Source organism: Eschrichtius robustus, chromosome 4 (genome assembly GCF_028021215.1).
Source record: "Eschrichtius robustus isolate mEscRob2 chromosome 4, mEscRob2.pri, whole genome shotgun sequence".
Taxonomy (NCBI): Eukaryota; Metazoa; Chordata; class Mammalia; order Artiodactyla; family Eschrichtiidae; genus Eschrichtius; species Eschrichtius robustus.
Genome location: NC_090827.1, coordinates 8817810 through 8832094, shown reverse-complemented (window position 1 = coordinate 8832094; position 14285 = coordinate 8817810). Strand labels below are relative to the sequence as shown.

The 14285-nt window shown below is 40.1% G+C and overlaps 1 pseudogene; it reads right to left on the bottom strand.

Annotated features, from left to right (window-relative positions):
* Positions 1-4530: 4530 nt before the first annotated feature.
* Positions 4531-13991, bottom strand: LOC137764460 (uncharacterized; annotated as a pseudogene).
* Between the last annotated feature and the right edge of the window lie 294 nt (positions 13992-14285).

The window sequence follows — 14285 nt, the reverse complement described above, 5'->3', positions numbered from 1 at the left end:
GATCAGATCAGAAGTAAATGAAAAAGAAAAGAAGGAAAAAATAGCAAAGATCAATAAAACTAAAAGCTGGTTCTCTGAGAAGATAAACAAAACTGATAAACCATTAGCCAGACTCATCCAGAAAAAAATGGAGAAGACTCAAATCAACAGAATTAGAAATGAAAATGAAGTAACAACTGACACTGTAGAAATACAAAGGATCATGAGAGATTACTACAAGCAGCTATATGCCAATAAAATGGACAATCTGAAAGAAATGGACGAATTCTTAAAAATGCACAGCCTTCTGAGACTGAACCAGGAAGAAATAGAAAATATGAACAGACCAACCACAAGCACTGAAATTGAAACCGTGATTAAAAATCTTCCAACAAACAAAAGCCCAGGACCAGATGGCTTCACAGGAAAATTCTATCAAACATTTAGATAAGAGCTAACACCTATCCTTCTCACACTCTTCCAAAATATAGCAGAGGGAGGAACACTCCCAAACTTATTTTTTGAGGCCACCATCACCCTGATAGCAAAACCAGACAAAGACGTCACAAAAAAGGAAAACTACAGGTCAATATCACTGATGAACATAGATGCAAAAATCCTCAACAAAATACTAGCAAACAGAATCCAACAGCACATTAAAAAGATCATACACCACGATCAAGTGGGGTTTATCCCAGGAATGCAAGGATTCTTCAAAATATGCAACTCAATCAATGTGATGCACTATAAAACAAATTGAAGGATAAAAACCGTATGATCATCTCAGTAGTTGCAAAAAAAGCTTTCAACAAAATTCAACACCCATATATGATAAAAATTCTCCAGAAAGTAGTCAGAGAGGGAACTTACCTCAACATAATAAAGGCCATATATGACAAACCCACAGCCAACATTGACCTCAGTGGTGAAAAACTGAAACCATTTCCACTAAGATCAGGAACAAGACAAGGTTGCCCACTCTTACCACTATTATTCAACATAGTTTTGGAAGTTTTAGCTACAGCAATTAGAGACAAAAAAGAAATAAAAGTAATCCAAATTGCAAAGAAGAATTAAAACTGTCACTGTTTGCAGATGACATGATACTATACATAGAGAATCTTAAATTTGCTTCCAGAAAACTACTAGAGCTAATCAATGCATTTGGTAAAGTAGCAGAATACAAAATTAATGCACAGAAATCTCTTGCATTCCTATATAATAATGATGAAAAATCTGAAAGAGAAATTTAGGAAACACTCCCATTTACCATTGCAACAAAAAGAATAAAATACCTAGGAATAAACCTATCTAAGGAGACAAAAGAGCTGTATTCAGAAAACTATAAGGCACTGATGAAAGAAATGAAAGATGATACAAACAGATGGAGAGATATACCATGTCTTGGACTGGAAGAATCAACATTGTGAAAATGACTCTACTACCCAAAGCAATCTACAGATTCAATGCAATCCCTATCAAACTACCACTGGCATTTTTCACAGAACTAGAACAAAAAATTTCACAATTTGTATGGAAACACAAAAGACCCCGAATAGCGAAAGCAATCTTGAGAAAGAAAAACAGAGCTGGAGGAATCAGGCTCCCTGACTTCAGACTATACTACAAAGCTACACTAATCAAGACAATATGGTACTGGCACAAAAACAGAAACATAGATCAATGGAATGGGATAGAAAGCCCAGAGATAAACCCACGCACATATGGTCACCTTATTTTTGTTAAAGGAGGCAAGAATATACAATGGAGAAAAGACAGCCTCTTCAATAAGTGGTGCTGGAAAAATTGGACAGCTACATGTAAGAGAATGAAATTAGAACACTCCCTAACACCATACACAAAAATAAACTCAGAATGGATTACAGGCCTAAATGTAAGGCCAGACACTATAAAACTCTTAGAGGAAAACATAGGCAGAACACTCGATGGCATACATCACAGCAAGATCCTTTTTGACCCACCTCCTAGAGAAATGGAAATAAAAACAAAAATAAACAAATGGGACCTAATGAAACTTAAAAGCTTTTGCACAGCAAAGGAAACCATAAACAAGATGAAAAGACAAGTCTCAGAATGGGAGGGAGAAAATATTTGCAAAAGAAGCAACTGACAAAGGATTCATGTTCAAAATATACAAGCAGCTCATGCAGCTCAATATCAAAAAAAACAAACGACCCAATCCAGAAATGGGCAGAAGACTTAAATAGACATTTCTCCAAAGTAGATTTACAGATTGCCAACAAACACATGAAAGAATGCTCAACATCACTAATCATTAGAGAAATGCAAATCAAAACTACAATGAGGTATCACCTCACACCAGTCAGAATGGCCATCATCAAAAAATCTAGAAACAATAAATGCTGGAGAGGGTGTGGAGAAAAGGGAACCCTCTTGCACTGTTGGTGGGAATGTAAATTGATACAGCCAGTATGGAGAACAGTATGGAGGTTCCTTAAAAAACTAAAAATAGAACTAACATACGACCCAGCAATCCCACTACTGGGCATATACCCTGAGAATAGCATAATTCAAAAAGAGTCATGTACCACAATGTTCACTGCGGCTCTATTTACAACAGCCAGGACATGGAAGCAACCTAAGTGTCCATCGACAGATGAATGGATAAAGAAGATGTGGCACATATATACAATGGAATATCACTCAGCCATAAAAAGAAAGGAAATTGAGTTATTTGTGGTGAGGTGGATGGACCTAGGGACCATCATACAGAGTGAAGTAAGTCAGAAAGAGAAAAACAAGTACTTGCTAACACATATATAAGGAATCTAAGAAAAAAAAAAAGGTCATGAAGAACCTAGGGGCAAGACAGGAATAAAGACGCAGACCTAGAGAATGGACTTGAGGACACGGGGAGGGGGAAGGGTAAGCTGGGACAAAGTGAGAGAGTGGCATGGACATATATACACTACCAAACGTAAAATAGATAGCTAGTGGGAAGCAGCTGCATAGCACAGGGAGATCAGCTCAGTGCTTTGTGACCACCTAGAGGGGTGGGATAAGGGGGATGGGAGGGAGGGAGACGCAAGAGGGAAGAGATATGGGGATATATGTATATATATAGCTGATTCACTTTGTTATAAAGCAGAAACTAACACACCATTGTAAAGCAATTATACTCCAATAAAGATGTTAAAAAAAAGAATATCTATTAGTCTACTTCCTTTCCTGAACACATAAAATTACATGCATAAATATCAGTTGTGATCTATGTGCTTGTTTTAGTATATTTCCTAATTCTATTTCAGTAAACTAATTTTGGATTTTAGTTTTCTACTCTTCAATTTCCTTCTCTCTTCTTTCTTTAGCTGCTCCCTATAACTTCACTTTTTATTATCTGTTAATATCTTTAGGACTAGACAGACCCTTATAAGACACTTTGTAAAAGATAATATTTCCTCTTTCTTTGCATAATTGAAAGGAATAAATAGCTTTGTCCAGCTTGCTATTTACTACAACTTAAGTTGAACCATTTGCAATTGCTTTTTTTTTGGGTTAAAAAAAGAACAGTTGAAATGAAGCAACCAGCACTGCCCTACATTACAGCTGAACAATGTGGGCTTAGGGGCGCTGACCCCTGCCCCGTCGAAAATCAGCCTGTAACTTAGTCAGCCATGCATATCCTTGGTTCCTCTGTATCTTGGGTTTTGTATCTGCAGATTTAACCAACTGGGGATAATGTAATACTATAGCAGATATTTATTGAAAAAAATCTGCATATGCAGTTCAAACCCAGGTTTGTTCAAGGGTCAACTATACATCTTTCTTATCTCTCCATGTCATCTTCTTTTTTGTAATTTCTCTATGAATCCTATACTTCTGGCACCCTCATCTATTCCTTCTACCCCTCAATACATTCTGCTTCTAATCAGTGGTTCATCTGACTCAGAATTCCCTCCTTGCCACCGATTGTATTAGTCAGGGTTCACCAGAGAAACAGAACCAATAGGATATGTAAAGCTATATAAGAGATATAGATGTAGATATAGGAATAGGCACATGATTATGGAGGCTGAGAAGTTCCATGAAAGTTAACAATACTGAAATACTGATATAAAGTCAATACATTTTCTTATGTTACATGATAAGGGAATAAGAGAGGAAAGAAGACAAAGATATTTGAGATATATATACACATATATATATTCACACACAAATGTATTCATAACACAATAAGGAGGAAATGCTCATGACAGGTACAGTCCTTATTTCTGTAACTGGTCATGTGGTCATAGTTGATGTTTGTAACTATCTTCATCTACTACCCATTCTATGTCTTTTGCCTCCAGCAAGCACCTCAGCTGGTCATGGTTCTTACCTGGTGAAGTCACACGAATCTTCATTCCTGAAGGGTCTGGGCCATTTGTAGTCCTGCCTAAATTGGGTGGTTGTAGTTTTCCATTTACCTTAATCACAAGGCACGATAATACTGAGACACCCTAACAGATCTCCTGTATTCCAGACGTATGTTTCCTTACCTCCATTGTGGAATGATAATTCAATCTCCCCTCAGTAATCATGATCTGTCACCCTAGCCAACACTGTAACTCTATCCTTTACCTGTTGTTTCAGAGGCATGAGGAGCTCCAAGTGGCCAGGTGCCAGTACTAACCTCCAGTTCAATGGAATCATTGTTGAGTCTCCTGGTGGAAGCATTGCCCCCTCTGGAACTAAGATCTCTAGGTCAGCAAAGCATAAAGTCACAGAAACAAAAAGCAAAAATTTTGCTAGTGGGTCACTAGGGTTAACAGTGAGTGGTGCCCCTACAGTTTCTACCCCTTGATCACTAGACTCATGAATCCTGGCTATCATATAAATATGATATTGTGCCATATATTGGATGCTGATTTAGAGCATATGCAGCTTTCTGTAGAACCTTACCCCAGCCCTGAAAAGTATTACCGCCTAGCTGGCTTTGTAACTGAGTCTTCAAAAGGTCATGCCACCATTCTATCAAGCCAGCTACTTCAGGATGGTGAGGAACATAGTAGGACAAGTGAATTCCATGAGCATGGGACCACTGTAGCACTTCTTTTGCTTTGATTTGAGTTCCTTGATCAGAAGCAATGCTGCGTGGAAAATCATGACAGTGGGCAAGGTATTCCGTAAATCCATGGATGGTGGTTTTGGCATAAGCATTGCATGCAGAGAAGGCAGATCAATATCTAGAGTAAGTGTCTATTCCAGTAGGAACAAAATACTGCCCCTTCCATGCAGGAAGCAGTCCACTTGATCAGCCTGCACCGGGTAGCTTGCTGTTCACCCTGGGGAATGATGCCGTATGGGGGCTCAGGGTTAGAATTGGCTGCTGGCAGATTGGGCACTCAACAGTGGCCACGGCCAGGCTGGTCTTGGTGAGAGGGAGTCCATGTTGCTGAGCCCATGCATAATGTCCACCCCTGCCGCCATGGCCACTTGGCTCATGAACACATTGGGCAATGACAGGGGTCTGGGGAAAGAGGCTGACTGGTGTCCACAGAACATGACATCCTATCCTACTGATGGCTATAATCCTCCTCTGCTGATGTCACCCTTTGGTGAGCATTTACATAGGACACAAATATCTTCACGGTTTTGCCCACTCAGAGAGATCTGTCAACATACTTCCTCTTCAAATCTCTGCATCGCCAATTTTCCAGTCATGTCCCTTCCAAGCCCCTGATCAGACCACGGCCACAGCCCATGAATCAGGATATAGTTGCACACCTGCCCTTTTCTCCTTCTAAGCAGAGCGAGCAAACAGGTGCACTGCCCAAAGTCCTGCCCACTCGGAGGGTTTGTTTTCACCACTATTTTTAAGGGATATCCCAGGAAGAAGCTGTAGTGCTACAGCCTTCCACTTTGAGGTGGTGCTTGCATGTTCTGTAGAACCATCTGTAAACCAGGCCTGAGTCTCTTCTTCCTCTGTCAGCTGGTCATAGGGAATGCCCCATGAGGTCATAGGTACAGGCTGGGAGAGAGAAGGCAGGGTAGCGGGAGTAGGGACCACGGACATTTGGGCCACTTCTTCATGTAATTTACTTGTGCCTTCAGGGCTCAGGCCCAGTCCTGTATACACCACTTCCATTTGATGATGGAGGGTTGCTGTGCATGCCTAACTCTAGAGCTTCATGGGTCAGTTAACACCCAGCTGATAATGGGATGCTCAGGTCACGTGGTTAATTGTTCACTCTCTACAAAGGCCCAGTAGCAGGCCAAGAGCTCTCTCTCAAAAGGAAGGTAGTTATCTTCAGACGATGGCAGGACCTTGCTTCATAATCCTAAAGGTCTATGCTGCAATTCACCTGTAGGGACCTGCCAAAGGCTCCAAACAGCATCCTATCTGCCACTGCCACTTCAAACACCATTGGATCTGGTGAATCATATGGCCCATTTGACAGACCAGCTTACACAGCACAAATACTCAGGGTACAGAGAGTAAGCAGCGAAAAAGAAACAAATCCCAGGAGTGACACAAAATCCAACAGGTGGTGATCTAGAATGGGCAATATTTAAAGAACAGGCAGGCATCTAGAAGTTCTGCCAGAATTTAGGAAAAGGACTGCAAGATAAGCAGACTTTTGGTTTTAGCAGAAACATATCTCCTGAGAAAGCAAAAATTAGCTTGGACTGAGAAAGTAAAAATCTACCCACCATTTGTCAGACTGGAAAAACAGAGATAAAGCCAGCTGCAAACGTTAACAGAAAATAACATCTCTCTCAAGGACACTGAATCTATAAAGTGTCATGACAACCCTCTACTTTGAATGACTCGTGCTTTATTAATCACTGAGAAATTTTATTCTCTAAAATCATAGATTAACAGAGACTTTGCTTTTTAAAATTATATCAGTAAAAATAAAACACCCAACTCTTGCCTGGAGGGTCTGAGGCACTTTGACACAAAGACTCCGTCTCAATTTACAAGCCAGGGGCAGAGATTCAGATACAACAGCCCACATCCATCTTAACTTTACTTTGCACTTCCCAAGGACACAGGAGCCTGGGTCTACTTCACAGTCCAAACCTGATGTGGACCCCTTCAGCCACAGCCCAGCTTTGCTTTGAGCCTCTCAAACATTGCTTCATTTAAATATCACCTCAGTTCCATCCTTTCCCCAAATCCTACATTAGTTCTATCTTTTCCTTTGCTAAGACTCCAAAGTTGCTCTGGTGGGCAGTGTCCTTCCTTGCATTGGGTCCAGAAGCCTGATGGTGTCAGACAATTTGCTCCTGGTTGTCTTAGGCTGATTGGGCTGGGACAGTTCTAATCAGTGTACATGCTAGAATGAGATGAGGAAGATATGCAGAAGCCCAGTTAGAAAGATCACAGGGCATTGTTGCTTGAGGACAAGGTAAGGATCCACTTAAGGGAATCAAGATATTAGGACAAGACAAGAGGAAAATGTGCTTTGGTGCCAAGCCTAAATGTTGGTCTGTTACAGCCTGAGTATCTCCTGCCTTCAGTTCAGATTGTGTTAGAACAACAAGGAAGATTCAGTGGTTTCAACTGAGGAAAGTACTAGGGAGGTAGGAGCTGGGAACCAGTTGGTTTTGACTGAGATCTCGGGAGCAGGCCCAAGAGCCAGTGAGGTGAGCTCTAGCACAGCAGCCCTTGACTAGGGGCTTGGACTGGGGCCTCACACTGGACGATGTCTGGGAATTAAATTTTGCAAGTGTTTTCTTCCCACAGACACATCTTCATCTCTCTGAAAAGAACATTCTAGGGAGGAAAAGAAGGAAAGAGTAAAGGAGGGAGGGGTATAGCTAGTGGCAAAGCCCAAAATAATGGACGCGGGACTAAGGGAAGCAACTTATGATACAGCTGTCTGTAAATGCAGCGTTTCATGCTAGAGCTGGGGCCGTGCAAACTAATGGAAAACACACTGAGTCTAATGTATTGGTGACCTTTAGACTTCATACCATTTTCTGAGCTACATGTGTGCCCCATAGGAATTGACTCTTTTTTTCCTTTCTTTTTAATTTCTTACTTCTTTCTTCTTTTTTCTTTTTTAGCATATAAACCCAAGGTCGCTGTTCAGAGGGGAGAGGTTGGGAACATTGAGTTGTTGGCTTGTTTCACTCTCTGGAGGATTTGCTTGCAAGCAGCAGTGAATGGATCACTGTGAGAACACAACGATATTTTCTTCTGTGAACTGAGCTACTCTCTTCTGTTCCTGTTCCTTTTAGGGAGAGGAAAATTGTTCCTGGTTATTTTGGTCTCAAGTGTTTCAGAACTTCCATTACAAACCATAAAGCAAGTTTGACTTCTGGGAAATTCTATTCCAATTAATAATTTAAAATGTATTTATACGATGAGGTATGGATTCTCTAGAGGTTATCTTTTTATAATCTATTTTAGAAAATAGATTTTGGACTTCCCTGGTGGCACAGTGGTTAAGAATCTGCCTGCCAATGCAGGGGACATGGGTTTGACCCCTGGCCTGGGAAAATCCCACATGCCGCGGAGCAACTAAGCCTGTGCGCCACAACTACTGAGCCTGCGCGCCTGGAGCCCATGCTCCACAACAAGAGAAGCCACCGCAATGAGAAGCCCTCGCACCGCAACGAAGAGTAGCCCCCGCTCGCCACAACTGGAGAAAGCCCAAGCGCAGCAACGAAGACCCAATGCAGCCAAAATAAATAAGTAAATAAATAAATTTTTAGTTTCATTTATTGTGCTTTTCATCGTTGCTTGGTTCCTCTTTAGTTCTTCTACGTCCTTGTTAAATGTTTCTTGCATTTTGTCTATTTTATTTCCCAGATTTTGGATCATCCTTACTATCATTATTCTGAATTCTTTTTCAGGTAGACTACCTATTTCCTCTTCATTTGTTAAGTCTGGTGTGTTTTGACCCTGCTCCTTCATCTGCTGTGAGTTTTTCTGTCGTCTCATTTTGCTTATCTTACTGTGTTTGGGGTCTCCTTTTCACAGGCTGCAGGTTCGTAGTTCCCGTTGTTTTTGGTATCTGTCCCCAGTGGCTAAGGTTGGTTCAGTGGGTTGTGTAGGCTTCCTGGTGTAGGGAACTAGTGCCTGAGCTCTGGTGGATGAGGCTGGATCTTGTCTTTCTGGTGGGCACGTCCACGTCTGGTGGTGTGTTTTGGGGTGTCTGTGGCCTTATTATGATTTTAGGCAGCCTCTCTGCTAATGGATGGGGCTGTGTTCCTGTCTTGCTAGTTGTTTGGCATAGGGTGTTTAGCACTGTAGCTTGCTGGTCATTGAGTGATGCTGGGTCTTGATGTTGAGATGGAGATCTCTGAGAGATTTTTGCCGTTTGGTATTACATGGAGCTGGGAGGTCTCTTGTGGACCAGTGTCCTGAAGTTGGCTCTCCCACCTCAGAGGTACGGCCCTGATGCCTGGCTGGAGCACCAAGAGCCTTTCGTCCACACGGCTACAGGGCGGGGGCGCCAGCTCTTCGGGTCCGGGAGAAAGGCAGCCGGCGCACGCCTAAATTTTTAAAAAGTGGGAAAGAAACAGAGGTTTGTAAGGAGAAAAGTGAATGTGAAAAGTAAATGTAACGTATAGCTGATTCACTTTGTTATAAAGCAGAAACTAACACACCATTGTAAAGCAATTATACTTCAATAAAGATGTTAAAAAAATGACAAAAGTAAATATACAATGATTACTAGCAGTAATAATGTTTTATAACCCTTTTCTAAACCAATGGCTTTCACATCTTTTTTTTACTGCAACCAAGAGTATATGCATACTTAGACATATTTGTGTATGTATGTATATAGAGAGAAATGACACTGTTTCATAAAACACTACACATTATACACTAAAGATTTTTCTTTTTTATTCTTTCATTTTACAAAATGCTGGTCATTTTGTAAACTGATATCATGACCTACTAAATGAGTGGCAACCGGCAGTTTAAAAAAATACTACTCTCATGGGCAATATTAACGGTTTCTTCATTAATCTTTAGTCCAGAAAATAACCTAAAAGCAATTTTATTTTCTAATACCAGACTGCTTGTGTTCAAAGGATCTACCCTTGAGACGTTCTTTGGGAGTGTCTCCTTCATTTTCACCTTGAAGTTACGGACGGAGGTCAACGAAGATATTACAGTGGAAGATCGGGATCATAGTCTTCCTTCATGGTTTCTGACGTCGGCCCTATTCTGAGTATCTCCTCTCCCCTGCCCCAGAAATACTTTTTAAGGTGAAGTCTTTATAAGAACTGGCAGGAAATTTATCCCACTTGACTCAGGTGACACCTGCAGAGACTCTCATTGGACTAGAAATGGAAAGTGATCAAAAAATAGGGACAGGTGAAATACCTAAGGCATTTCATAAAATAAAATATGACACAGCTTTGAAAAAAGAACGTCAATCTGTGTGTAACGAACCAATATTCAAGGTATAGTTTTAGGTTAAAAAGAATAAGTTAAGCACACTGTGTGTAGGAGACTTCCATGTGTTTTTAAAAGGGGGACATAGGTGCTTATATGTGCATAGAATATTTCTGGAAATTTCCACAAGATATTAGTAATGGGAATTGCCCCTAAGGAAGAGAAATAGAGGACTGGGAGTCTGGGATGATAGAGATTTAATATTTTTGCCTACCTTTTCATAGTGTTTGAAATTTTTATTTTGTGCATATATACATATTATTTTTTCAATTAAAAAAATAACTAATTTTAGGGAATTCCCTGGCAGTCTAGTGGTTAGGACTCGGGGCTTTCACTGCCAGGGTCATGGAACTAAGATCCCACACACTGCACAGCATGGACCAAAAAAAAAAAAAAACTAATTAAAAAAAATATGTTGGAGGAAGTACGTACTCACAAACCATTAAGATGAAGGGAGTTTTCCTTGTGAACATTCCTAGAAATAGATGTTTATTATAGCACCAAAATTCATTATCTCTTTCATTTACATATATTATATAATTTACAAAGAGTTTCATATCCATTGCCTGACTTAGTGCTCATAACGACCTTTTGAAATAGGTAGGACAGTTACTAGAAGCCACAAGTTACAAATTGGAAAAAAACAGAAGGGCTAAAGGAGTTAAAAATCTAGAGCATAGTTTAAGGAAAGAAGTTTGGAGTCAGGTACATGATTATGATATAGTAGAAACTTGAAATTTTACAGTACTATGAGTTACCAAGTAGTTTATAAATAGCAGTATTTTTAAAGCCTTCAGCAAAATTACTTGCAATATTGATCTCTTAACTAAGAAACTCATGCATAAAGGAGGAAGGAGGCAGGAAAAAAAAAAAAAAAGCCTACTGAAACTCTTTGTGTAAAATATGCCCTATAATAGAGCATAAATTTTCAACCAGTCAGCTAATGACTGGCTGAAAGTTAACATTAAAGAAGTTGCATTCAAAACTTCACCATATAGAATTTTCCTTTTGAATTAGAACAAATCTAAAATAATTACCTAAGTGGAAGAGAGAAATTACAAATCATCACTTACTAAATCCTGAATAATACCCTAAAGGCTTATGCTTATGGTCATTATATCTCCCAGAGTCCCAGATAAGCCAAATTTACACCTCCAGTCCCCGGGGAATTATTCATAGCAGCCCTTTCACTCTCAAGGGTATCCTAGATTGGGGATAAATGATATATCCACCTTATTAAATATCACACTCTAGTTTCATACACCTTTAAGATCCTCATGTTCTAGGGTTAGGGCTTCATCTCAAAACTAAGAAGTACCCTCATTCATGCAAAATCTGAAGAACCCATGTTCAGATTTTAGCAGCATGTATGACTCTCAGATAAAAAAGAGTAGTTTCCAAAGCAACTGTGGGCTTTACTAAAGAGATTAAAATAAGAAGGGAGTCTCAGAGTCTGATTTGGAATTTTGGGTTTGTAGGGGTCTAAAGGCAAATGTGAACCAAGTTTGGCTTGGTGGGACTGAGGTGGAAGACAGATAACTGATTCCACTTAGCAGACTTCTGAACAGAGTTCAAAAAGTGCATCCCCTCCAAGAGCACTTCATTCATGAGTGTGTTTATTTATTAATAGTTGGAGCATGTTCTAAGCACTGCCTCAGTTTTGTCAATAGTTTTGGGGACCTTATGCTCCATTTCCAGCACTTTGCAGGAATGTGATACTATACATGAGGTTTTGTTTAAACCAGCCTCTGAATTCTTTCCTGCTTAGTGCTCTTTAGAATTTCCATAGTTTGTAATTACTCTATTCACTAATTACAAAGATTATTCCCATGGTCCAGGTAGGTTAAATCGTTGCTGTGATTTTTTTTTTTTTCATGTTGCAAGTGAAACAAGCAGATGAATTGTAGCCAAGCTGGAGATCATGGTAACAGCATCTTTTACTCAGCAGTAAGCAGACCATCTGTCCAGAATATATAATTACTGAAAGATTAAGGCATTAAGATGTGTTTACTTGCTACATTCTCTAAAGCACTTGGCATTTAAGTTGAAGTTATTTAGTATGTGATTGCTTGAGGTTTCTGTGTAAAATACTAAGGAATATTTTAATCATTCTTCTATGTTTATATTTACACTTTTAACAAAATCTTTTCAGAATATATTTAACACGCGGGTACACAGATTCTCTCTCTGAAGGTGTTCGGACTTGGTTCTGAATCTGACAATTTGACTATTTTCTTGTTGTTTCTGTAGATGTTTACATATGTCTTCTCTTTTATTTCTCCCCTTTCTTTACTTTCTTGGAAATCTTTATTTCCTATCAATTACTCACCAGATTGTTCACAAAAGGAATCTTGTGGAGTTTTCTCTAGTTCTAATCGTCACTGGTTGAGTGATTACTGTCACTGCCTTCACTGTCACTATCACTGTCACTACCACCGCCATTGTTGTTGCCGTTGCCAGACTTGCTCTTGCTGTCACGCTCGTCACCACTGTCAGATGCACTGTCACTGCTGTCACTATCACTGCTGTTGCTGTCACTACTGTCACTGCTGTCACTGTCACTACTGTCACTGCTGTCGCTGTCACTACTGTCACTATCACTGCTGTCACTGCTGTCACTGCTGTCACTGTCACCACTGTCACTGTCACTGCTGTCACTGTCACTACTGTCACTGCTATCACTACTATCTGATTTGCTGTCACTGCTGTCACTACTGTCTCTGCTGTCACTGCTTTCACTACTGTCGCTGCTATTGCTGCTGTCACTGCTGTCTGATTTGCTGTCACTACTGTCACTGCTGTCCCACTCAGTAGCCTATGAAATTACCCACCCCTATAAAAACTGACAACCCCATACCCTGGGGCCTTTCTCACCTTCTGAGATGGCCCGCACTCTGTCTGTGGAGTGTATTTTTCTCTAAATAAATCCACTTCTTACCTATCAAAAGAGAAAAAAAGAAAAAGAAAAAGAAAAAGTGCGTAGCTATTCACTGCATGCTAAACAGGACTAACTTTTATACTTTTCAGCAAATATTTGGTTGGAATAGTTCTGTGTGGGCTATTGCTTTGAAGGGGCAATGGTAAGATTGCCCAGGCTTTGTTCTGCTAGGTTATTGGTACAATGAGGAATTCAGTTCAAATTAGTCTGTTCTGCCATAGTAAAGGAAATATTTCCATCATGGCTATTAATCAGTTGTTAATAACATAGCAGTGTTAGGAGAGGATAGACTGTGCTGCTAAAATAAATAAGCCCCAAATTTGGGGGCTTAGTACAATAGAGGCTTATTGTTGCTTGGGTCACAATTCAAAGTAGCTCTCCTGTAGACAATGACCCAGGAACCCAGGCTGTTTCCATCTTATTTTTCTATCATCTTACAGCTTCAATCTCACCCTGGCATTACCTATCTGAAGTTGGGGAAGGAAAGAAAATGAGAGTGAAAGACTATGCTGGGTATTTTAGGAATCAGACCTGGAAATGGTTCTTTACTTTTGTCCACATTCCATTGGCCAGGACCCAGTCACAGGGCCAAACCAACTCCAAGGGAAGCTGGGAAATGTGGAGGAACACGTGGATACGAAAGAGCACGAATAATCTCTGCACAGACAGAGAAGATTCTCCAGCCTTCATGCTGGAGAACCTCACATTTCTGCAGGGGACCTGCATCCTGGTTGATTAGATATGGCTGAGAACACTTCTAGGTAGCTTGGAAGCACTGTTTAACTCTCTATCCATGGTTGTTATGAATAAATATAATATTAATAAATATTATATTATAGTTATTGTCTTTAGCAAAATATTTGAGGTCCTCCCTAAGACAATTTTAAAGATGGGACTAACAAGGAAGCAAGCCCACAGTGTGGATTACTCCTGCGTACATCTCATAAGACCTCGAATTAACATTTTTCATAACGTGGCTCCTAG